This window comes from Prinia subflava, chromosome 5, assembly GCF_021018805.1.
Source record: "Prinia subflava isolate CZ2003 ecotype Zambia chromosome 5, Cam_Psub_1.2, whole genome shotgun sequence".
In the NCBI taxonomy this organism is placed as follows: Eukaryota; Metazoa; Chordata; class Aves; order Passeriformes; family Cisticolidae; genus Prinia; species Prinia subflava.
Window position 1 is genome coordinate 12,526,142 of NC_086251.1, and position 9,820 is coordinate 12,535,961.

Below are 9,820 nucleotides of genomic sequence, written 5' to 3' on the forward strand. Positions count from 1 at the left end.
GAGTTAAGTAAGCACTGATGATCCCCTCCTTATGGCTTCACTGCAGAAAGAAGGTGGTGGTGGCAGTGAGCAGATGAATCACAAAGGACACATTTCATCTGCCTGGTCTCTGGTCTCACTTCTGCCCCTAGAAATAGTGCAATAGTTCAAGTTTATAACCTTTGTGGATTAGAAAAGCACCCTTATGTTGTTGAAAAGAGAAAATGTCCATAAACAGTGTTATTGACAGTCATTACCATTGTATCACTGAAGACCAGGGCTCACTGTGTTAAGTGCTGTGCAAATGTATTTTAGAGGGAGAAGGTCTTGTTATTCCTATGACTCTTTGCTCTATTTTGCAGCTCAAATAGCAGTTGGGTAGTCATGCCTTAGTAACGGTCAGAAGAACCAGCTTAAGACAGACACATTTCCGTCATTTGAGTTCTTTATATCTTCTGTCTCCACCACATTTGGGGTTTTGCTGTCTTTATTCCAGGGAAAATTTGCCATATTCCATGTGGCCAAAAAGAAACCACCAGAAGCAAGCAGCGTGAAGAAACATAAACTGGTTGGAAACAAAAAATTGAGGGTTTCTTGTTTTCAAAACAAAATATTTGGATGTATAGCTTTCGATCTTTTAGAATAAGTATGTGCTCAGATTAATCTGTGACAGATTTAGAAGGCACTACAGAAATTGTGCAATTAGCAGATGCCTATGATTGAATTCTAATCAGAAAAGAGAGTTCTTCACCCTCTCTGTAGCCCTTGTCTGGTGATCCTGATTGCCCCTAACCAACACCTACCTAAGGGCAGAAAGATGCTATAAAAATCCTAGAGAGATGGTGCTGGAGAGGCCTGAAAGATTAGATGTGCTTTCTATCCTTGGCTCTTTGAAGTTTTTGTTTGGTTGGTTGGTTTTTGTTTTGTTTCTGGTTTTGGGTTTTTTTGGTAACATATTTTCCTTCTCCCCTTCCTTTCTTACATGACAACTGTATTTACACCTTGCAATCTTCTCACTCTCTAGTTTTAGTAACAATATTGCTGATTCATTGATCCATTCATGATCCAGGGCTTCTTTCAGTCCTTTCCAGCAATGCTGCTGCCTGGCCAATTATTTTATTGTGCTGATGCATCTTTTCCTTTCCCCTCTGACCAGCTCTTATCTCACAACAGTCTCCACGTTTTCTTTGGTGTGTCCTTTTCAAAATGGAGAGTTAATAACTAGGTCAGCTTCAATAAGAAAGGTGAGTGTGGAGTGCTAGTCTGTGCCCAGGAGCCTCCTTGCCCCTTACAAAAAAAAAAATCTCTCACATTTCCTCAAACTTAATCCGGTTTTAATGGCCTTTCTTATTAGTTGCTAAGCTGTTTTCTTCTGGAGAGGTAGAAAAGATAGCCCACATAGTAAGATGCTGGTATTTTGTGGTTAGGCACAACGTCAGAATGTCTGAATTAGTATTTTGCTCGTTTTGGTGGAATAGGACCACTTAGGAAACTTATTCAGTACTATCTCTGTTTAGGAAATGAGAGCCTGATGAGATTTCTGGCCCTCGAGTAAATTCTCTGAGTGCCCTTGGGTGACTCAGTTGCTTGTCCCTGTTTCAGCTTTCTCTCTGCCAGACTGATGTAATATTCCATGCCTAATATAGGTGCTGAGGAGATAAATTATTGCCTGTGGAGCACGCAGGTCACTGATGTACGGATCGGTACCCCTGAGAGACACCAGTACACCACTGGTTGGGCACAGAGGTTGGCTTGCCAGGGTGAAGAGTGAGAAAACTCCCAAAGAAGTGGACAAGAGGCTGGTAAAATGAAGCAGGAGAGAGCCTGGAAAAATTAGGGTTGATATAACAAAAGGCATTCATTACTTGCTAGAGAAACTCTAAAGGAATCTTACATTTGGATGTTCCCTTCAAATTGGAATGCTGTAATCCATCAAATTTGAGTGGAAAGTCTAAAAGTTTAAAGAAGGACCTCCTGAAAGGCACTTGCAGACAGAAAAAAAAATCTAATACAGATTAATTTAAACCCCGAAATTAAATAAGCATTCAACAACCCCTGAAAAGTGAACACAAACATATTCTGGTGAAAAGCTGCATTGTGATCCTTCCTGTATGAATTATAGCACATATACAATAACTGCCATGAATTCTGCAGGGAATGTGAGAATGTAGGCACCTATTCAGATTCGAAGCCATAAAAAAGGAACCTCTAATAGCAAGTGGATCCTAACTTTTTTTTTAAATAACTGAAATAAGAAGGGGACCAGAGGGAGTGAATTGCATAAGGAGTGGAAAATCCTGAACCCATGCTGGCCCAAAAGAAGTATCAGAAAGAAAGAGCTCCTTTAAGTAAAATACCTCCCAAATTAGACCTTTGTCTGACCAATTCAATAAGAAAGGAACAGGGAATAGGGAAAATCATTCAAATGTATTCATTAAGTTGCCAGAGAAATGCTTATTAAAGAAACTCTCATCTTGATTCCTTTTTTGGGTAGGAGGAAAAGAAGAAGGAAAGGAAAGGGGTTTTTTTTATTATTTAACATTAATTCTTCAGAGGCATTCTTCCTATTATTCCTTCTATTTTGACTTGCTGCATTTGAAAAATATGTTGTCTTTTAAATATATTTATTCCTTTCAACAGCATCTGACATCTTTTGTCAGACGTTCCTTCATTTTTTCAGTTTATTTCTTAACATGTATTTGTATAAGTGGCTTCCACTGTATTAATTGATGTGTTTGTGTCTGTTCAGAGCAAATGCATTCTCCTCACAGGGATTTTAACAGGCATTTGTTTAAGAGGGTTTTGCTTTTCTGTGTCTATTTCTGCTTGTTTTTCTGGTAGAGAAGGAGACATTACTAACATGCTGCCGACATAATGAGTCCCATTAACTCCCAGTTCAGCTTGCTTTTTGACCACCTCTCTTTTAATGACTGTACTTTTCTTGACTGCAAAGTTTGGGGAATAGGAAAACTGTTCGCTCTGCTGGATTTTAATACATGTTTACATCCTTCTTTGCAGAATAGCATTACCTCTCAATTAATGTTACTCTTAGCTTTAAAAAAGCAATTGGTAATAAATAAATGTGAGCATGTGTGGGAAAAGTGTGGTGCAAACTAGAATTTTTACAAAGGCTGCCAAGCAATTTTAGAGACGAAGCAGCATTTGTGTTCTAATATTTTAAAGCTTTTTCATTGATCTCCTGTTAAATGAGAAGCAAGAATTAACCTCAATGACAGTGCTAGTAGCTCTGCAGTCTATTTTGGCCTGTTCTTTAAGTAAAAAGAGCAACCTAGATGAGAATTTTGTGCTTCACTGGATATTGAAAGATGAGGCAATAAACTGCTAAACTTGAGTAATCACACACTCCCAGAGGAATGCCTCAAATGGGGTTGGTCAAAAACCTTGAAATTCTAGCCTTCTGCACACTGCCTGGGCTTTAACATTTGATGAGAGTCATTATAGTGGGGGACTGAATACAAGTGTCTTCTGATTACAGACCTTCCATTAAAAGTTCCCACCAGTGTGCCTTTCCATAGAGAAGCGTCAATGGGATTAAAATCTCAATTCACCCCAGTCAATTCTCCGGTAACACGATTTCATTAGAGGCAGGCAGGGAAGAAAATGGACTAGAAAGCACTGAAACAGCTGGTGTATAAATTATAAAGTGTACTTTCTACTAAGTGAACACACCTTCCGCTCAGCCACATTACTAATTAATGTGTAGGGTAGCCGATTTTATGTAAATTGTATTCTTCCTCTCTCCTGTGCTTTGGTTAACAACAGGTTCTTCTAAATCTTGGAAAAAGAAAGATTATGCAAAGCTATCATCATATGAAAATAACGTATTAACATACTGCCTGTGAACTGTATCCAATCAGTTCCTTTTCACTGGCGTGTGTACAAAACAATTAAAATCAAATTTATATTGCACTTCTTTAATATATTCTGGCATTAATATAATCAACGAACAAGTGTTAAAAAGTCTTACAGGCCTATTCTGCTTTAAAATGATATGTTTGTTCTCAGGGTTAGTGGATATTTTCAGTTTCTCTAAAAGGGCACTAAAATGTGAAGTTCTCAGCGTACGAATGCAACTCTGGCAGCCACCGGTTCACGTGGAGCCTGTCTCATTCCAGCCTCTCGCAGCCCGCTGTGTTCATTTTTTTAGCTGGTGTCTTTATCCCTGGACTTTGTCAGCTGTTCTCCATGTTACTTGCAGCATATTAGTTTTTAATTATCAGGTGTTGCTGGATAATAGCTCATAAAGTTTATGAGACCTCTGAGTTGTCTGGATGATACACTGGCTGGTTGTGCTACCGGCTGTTCCGGTGTCAGGCACACCCAGAAGCTGTCTGCATGCCTGCAAAGGCCCAGGATTTCACCTGGAGACTGAAGGATGGCTCACATGCCATCAGCATATCTTTATTTTCCATTTTTCATGCTCTGAGGCTACGTTTTCTGAGTCTGTTTTCTTTCCTGCCTTTGGTGTACTCTCATGGGACATGTGGCAGGAATAACCAAGATATTCTGTCACTGCTCTCAGTGCTAGAAGATCTCAGAACCAAAAAAAACCTGGTGTGAGTAAAATGTTTTTGTCATTCACAGGGGTGGGATGTCTACCAAGAGGTTGTTTTTTCTGTCCTTAATATCTGCATCTCCCCAGGAACAGTGCCTTGGCAAGCACCTCGACCAACAGGCACTCCACACTTCATCAGGCAGTTTTCCTCAGGGATTCTGAGAAGATTCAAACAGAACTTTGCTGAACACATCTAGCTGCAGGTAAACCCCTTTCTTGTCCTATGCACTGAGGATGAAGAAGAGATTACTTTCTTCTTTGAATTTGCCTTTTACTTATTTTGAGAACCTATCCTCCCTCAGACACATATACAGAGACTAATGCTAGTGCCCAGCCAAGATGATTCTTGAAACCATGATCATGAAGCTGGAAATGATTGGTTTTCCCCTCCCCTGGCAGTTCTGAACCTGCCTACAAAGACACATCCCTCTGAGGAGACCAAAAGAGAATGTATTTCCTAGGAGAAATAAATGAGTGAGATCCTCAGACCACTTCTGAGCCTTTTTCTAAAGGAAAACTATTTCTTACAGCAAGAGACAAACTGAGAACATAAGCTCACTTCAGTTTGGACCAGAGGATAGTAATAAACCATGGAGGAAAGGGCGGTGTCTTTCCATTAGGTGGTCCTGTGTCATCCTTATTTAGGATTTGCTAAAAATTAATTATCCAGATAGAAAATGTGATTGGCATAATTCCATATTGAAATTGCAGGTTTGAATTCCTGAAAGTTTAAATGGTCGTGCATTTACATTATCAAAAATAGCTTTAGATTCAAACCATTTTTTCTTCTCTTCAGCTCTTTGAAGCAAAGCTATGAAATGAAGGTGGGTGAGGAATGCAGAGGAGAGGAAAAAATGCTAGGCTTCATTGCCAAGTACTTTTCTTTTTCCCTCATTTCCTACCAGCTGATTTGGAATGGAACCAAGCCGAGCAGCTGATTGGCAGGGTACCTCACACTAAATGTTTGGGCAGACCTACTGCAACATTTTCCTCCTTGATGATGTTGATGGCATAAATGGCATCAGCAGACTGGCCCTCAGCCTTGAGGCAGAGGGCAGCATCATCTGCAGTTCTTCATAGGGACAGAATAGGAGTGGAGAAGGTGCACATTCCACCCTTGGTCACAGTGGTGGGAGCCCAGGAAGTGTCAGTGGGAACTGAATGTGGCCAAGAAGATAGCTGTGCAAAGACACGGATTACGGTACACATCTGCCCTGATTGCTCAGCACTCGAGGTAAATGTGGGCTCTCTCACTCCCTCCAGCTGTAAGTCACTGTCAGATCCTTCCCCACTGCCTAATGGACACTTTGGTGACACTCTCCAAGCCTGCCAGGACTTGTGGTGCTACTACTACTCACTAAAGGAAAGCGAACAGGCACAGAGCTCTGGTACCTGGGTTTGCTTTCCTACTTACAGCACCAGAAAAAGATGCTCTGTCATTCTTTCAGAAATACTTTGCTGATGAGTTTTGTCAAATAAGGTGAACAAATAAATCACAGGAGCCTCTGGTGGTGATCCCCCCAAAATGGCTTAACAGGGCTTAACAATGGTTAGTGTGGCCATTTGCTGGTTTGCTCTCTTTGGAAGGACCAAATGTATGGAAAGATAAGTTGTAGTTATTGTTTTCTAGGCAGCTCAAAATACAGATAGAACAGAGAAAAGAAGCTTCTCTTTCTTTGGGTGGTGTTGTCAGGAAGCTTGAAAGGTGATGAGTAGGTTTCTCAGTGATTTGGGGGGTTGCACCTCTTCAGTCAAAGTGATTCTCACATTCCTGCAATTTTTAAATGTGTGGGGTTTTTTTAATGCTGCTGTATTATTTGTACCAGTGTTTGCTGTATTCGTGGGAAATTATCCTATTTGTCTTCAGCGGATTCACTGCACAAGACTCAAAATGAGAAACACATCCATAAAGTTTGTTAGGGTTCAATATGTAATTCTTTTTTGTGATAAGGAAAATGAAAAAGATAGTTGTAGCTACATTTTAATTACATTTATTGGATATACACATTGTCTAAGACCTAGAATATCTCTAGCATGATGGAAGACAGCGAAAGAATGGGATTAGAGCAGACGAAGAGGAGATCTCAGGCCTAAATAGTGATACAGAGAGGATAACCAATCTGAAATGGTTGAAATTGTCTAGCTTTAGGGCATGTTTAGTTTCTTAGCACAAATTGCCAGTAATAAATTTTAATTTCTGCATGCACTCCCATAATTATTTTTGTTTCGAAGTAACTGTGAAATTGAGTCTTTTGCTTCTGCTGATATCAGGTCACTTCTGAAAACAAAGTGTATCTCAGAGAACAGCAATATTATTATTATTCAAAGGCCGCATGCTTGGGCAATTATGCAAACATTGTCCTACTGTCAGTCAGTACAAACCTTTCCTAAAATACCTGGACCCCTCGAATTAATTAAACTTCTCATCTCCTTTGAATGCCACCATGCAAGGGGTTCACCTTCTGCCCAAACCCACTCCAAAATCCGCTACCCCCAAGTCCTTTTATCATGCAGTTGTCCAGCTGAATGTTGTTCTGCAGTGAACAATGTTGCTCCTCTAATCACTGAGTACAAGCTTATATGTGTACAGTTCTGCAAACGCTGTATGCTCTTTTAGCAAAAGTCAACTTAGTGACTCACACTTTGCAAAAAGTGTGAAATCTGCTGAAAGCAGCATTGCTTCCCTGAAAGAAATAAGCACAGTTTCTGTGGCCTAACTTCAGAGACAGCGGAGGCTGGTGTTGCCTTTCCATCATGGCTGGAAGTTTAGGGGCACAGTTCATATGACAAAAGCTGGAGAAAAAACAAAACAAAACAACATACCAAATGTAATGTAACAAGATTTTTTTCTTCTTTTTTTTTTACTCCCTAAGTACTTTTCATGGGAATAAATGGTTTATCTTTTCAGATCTGTATATTACTGCAGAAATATCCCGCTGGGAAAAGGCTGCATAAGTTTCTGGCCATCATGTAAATCCCACACTGAAGACTCACTTGGGAAGAAGAAAAGACACAAAATGTGCTGGCTCTCTCAGTGAAGGTAAGTGTTGTCCTACATTAACAGTAATGACAGCAAAGCTAAATGGTGCCCAAATGTTGTTTCAGGAGCAAACCAGTGTTATGTCAGCTAAAGCCTTCATGATTTTTATGAAAGTGGAGACCTTTCCCCCCTTTGTCTATTCTTACTCCTTGGTAAATAGGCACGTATAAAAACAGGCCTATATAAAAAGGATGGCATTCATATCTTCTGTTTTGTGTCCCCCTTTGACTCCACCCCATGTGCGTGGTACTCAAAAGGGCAAGTGTGTCCCACAGGGAGGAGGAATATTCAGCGTTCCACAAATGGCTTTGAACCAGCTGCACATCACAAAACCACCCTGCAGAGCCCCTGGGCCTGGGTACTCTTGCTGGGACAAGTTCATCCATGGCTGTATGGGGAGCTGCTTAATTGAGGCTCATTACTTCCATTTCCTACTGACACTGTGCACCCCATGAGGCGCCGCTCAGGCAAGCACCAGGGGCAGGGGGTGGAACAGCTGCTGCTGCTCGCATGGAAGCCAGAGAGGATGAGGGATAGCAGTGCCCTCACCCAGCACTGCTGCCTCTGTGGTTGGTACCGCTTGTGAGGAGGAGCGAGCTGCTAATCTGACCCCCTTAGACAGGGCCATGCACCTGCCTCGGCCACCACAGGGCCTTTGGCATAGAGGATGGTTCACTCCTGACAAACTGCCCCCAGCAGGTGTTTCCTTCACGCCTTTGGCATGTCTGGCAATCTGCATGTTTTGTCCTTTTTTAAGCAGGTTCATGCTTGGAAGAACCTCAGCTAAAACTCCCGAAGAGGAGCATTTCCCTATTTTAACAGGTAATATGAACCATCTATTTTTTTCTTATTCAGGTTATGTAACCTGCCTCTCCAAGGCCAGACAAGCATCCTTCCAAAGCCTCTAGCTCTGATTCTTTTTCTTCAAGCACACAAGCTCACAGGTAGACATAGGCTTCCTGTTCATTCCTGGTCCTGTGGATGTCCTGCATCCCTGCTGACAGTATTGTTCCTATTTCTTTACAGACATGCTTGCAGTTCTTTGCTGGTGTAGTATCCTCAGCTTCCATTATTAAAAACCCCTAATGGGCTTTGGCTCCTAAAGGTAAATATGCGGTATCTTCCAATTTATGTCAACTTTTCCAGAGTACCACAAAAGCTGTTAGAGGAATTAATCACCTTTTGATTTCCACGGGACAGTGGAAAACCTGTGAGAGAGAACTTAGGCAATGATATCTGTTATTATCACCCTTCTGAAAGTCACCACTGCTGAGTGAAAATGAGCTTTGTGAAGGTAATCAATCACTGGCCACCACATGGGTTCCCTCAGTATAACATTAAGGGTAAAAATCATCACTTTGAACAGCATCAACGCAGCCTTGTGTAACACCAATTCTCACTCACCCACTTCTGTAGAGGAGATGAAAGAAGGATCTGTTTACTCAAGGTACTCTGGCTTTGCATTTCACCACTCCCAGTGCAAGTAATGACTTGCTGGACAGCCATGAGACTGGCCAAGCAAGGGCTTCCTGTGCTGGAAGGTGGCATGGGGCCATGGTAGTTCGGCACATTGATTGAGAAGTCAGACAAATTATAACTATCAGCATCAAAGCCGTAAAAATGACAAAAAAATACATAGAATTACAGAGTTCCTTCCTTTGCAGCTGCTGTTGGTCAGGTAGCATGCAGTCAATTCAAAGAATAAGAAATTGTTTCAGAACATATTGCATTATACCAGAATGTTGTTTCATGCCCCCCCCCCCCCCGCCCCCCCAAAAAAAAAAAAAAAACCCTCCACAAGTCTCCCCAGAGGATGTTTTAGGTGAGGGATAAACTCAGAGAGATGGTGGTATTTGTTGTATTAAACTCTACACATAAATATTTGGCAACCCAGAGATGAAAGGTGTGAAAGGACCATATTTGTGGGCAGGGGAGGTTTCTTGTTTGGCAGCACCTGAGAGTAGAGCTAAGGTGGTTCAAGACATTTCAGTCTGGGTTTGTCTTCTCTGCTTGTGTGTGATGCCCAGGTGATTTCCATGGCACAGGCTTTGCAGGCATGCAGTTGCTGCGTCCTGTCACTGGAGACTAAGAAGCAGCGGCAGGTCATCACAGAGAGAATTAGCTCATGTATTTTGACAGGTGAAGCTAAATAAAATGAAATAATTTGACAGGAAGTGAGGCAAAAATGCAACAAAGGAATAGACTTGCATGAATATCATCTTACC

The 9,820-nt window shown here is 41.4% G+C and overlaps 1 long non-coding RNA gene across 1 annotated transcript in view; it reads left to right on the forward strand.

Annotated features, from left to right (window-relative positions):
* Nucleotides 1-7,582, forward strand: part of LOC134550571 (uncharacterized) — an 84,615-nt gene extending 77,033 nt beyond the window's left edge. Inside the window, exons 2-3 of the long non-coding RNA XR_010080359.1 lie at nt 4,643-4,758; nt 7,464-7,582. This is a non-coding gene — a long non-coding RNA (uncharacterized LOC134550571). The remainder of the gene's footprint in view (nt 1-4,642; nt 4,759-7,463) is intronic.
* The last annotated feature ends 2,238 nt before the right edge of the window (nt 7,583-9,820 follow it).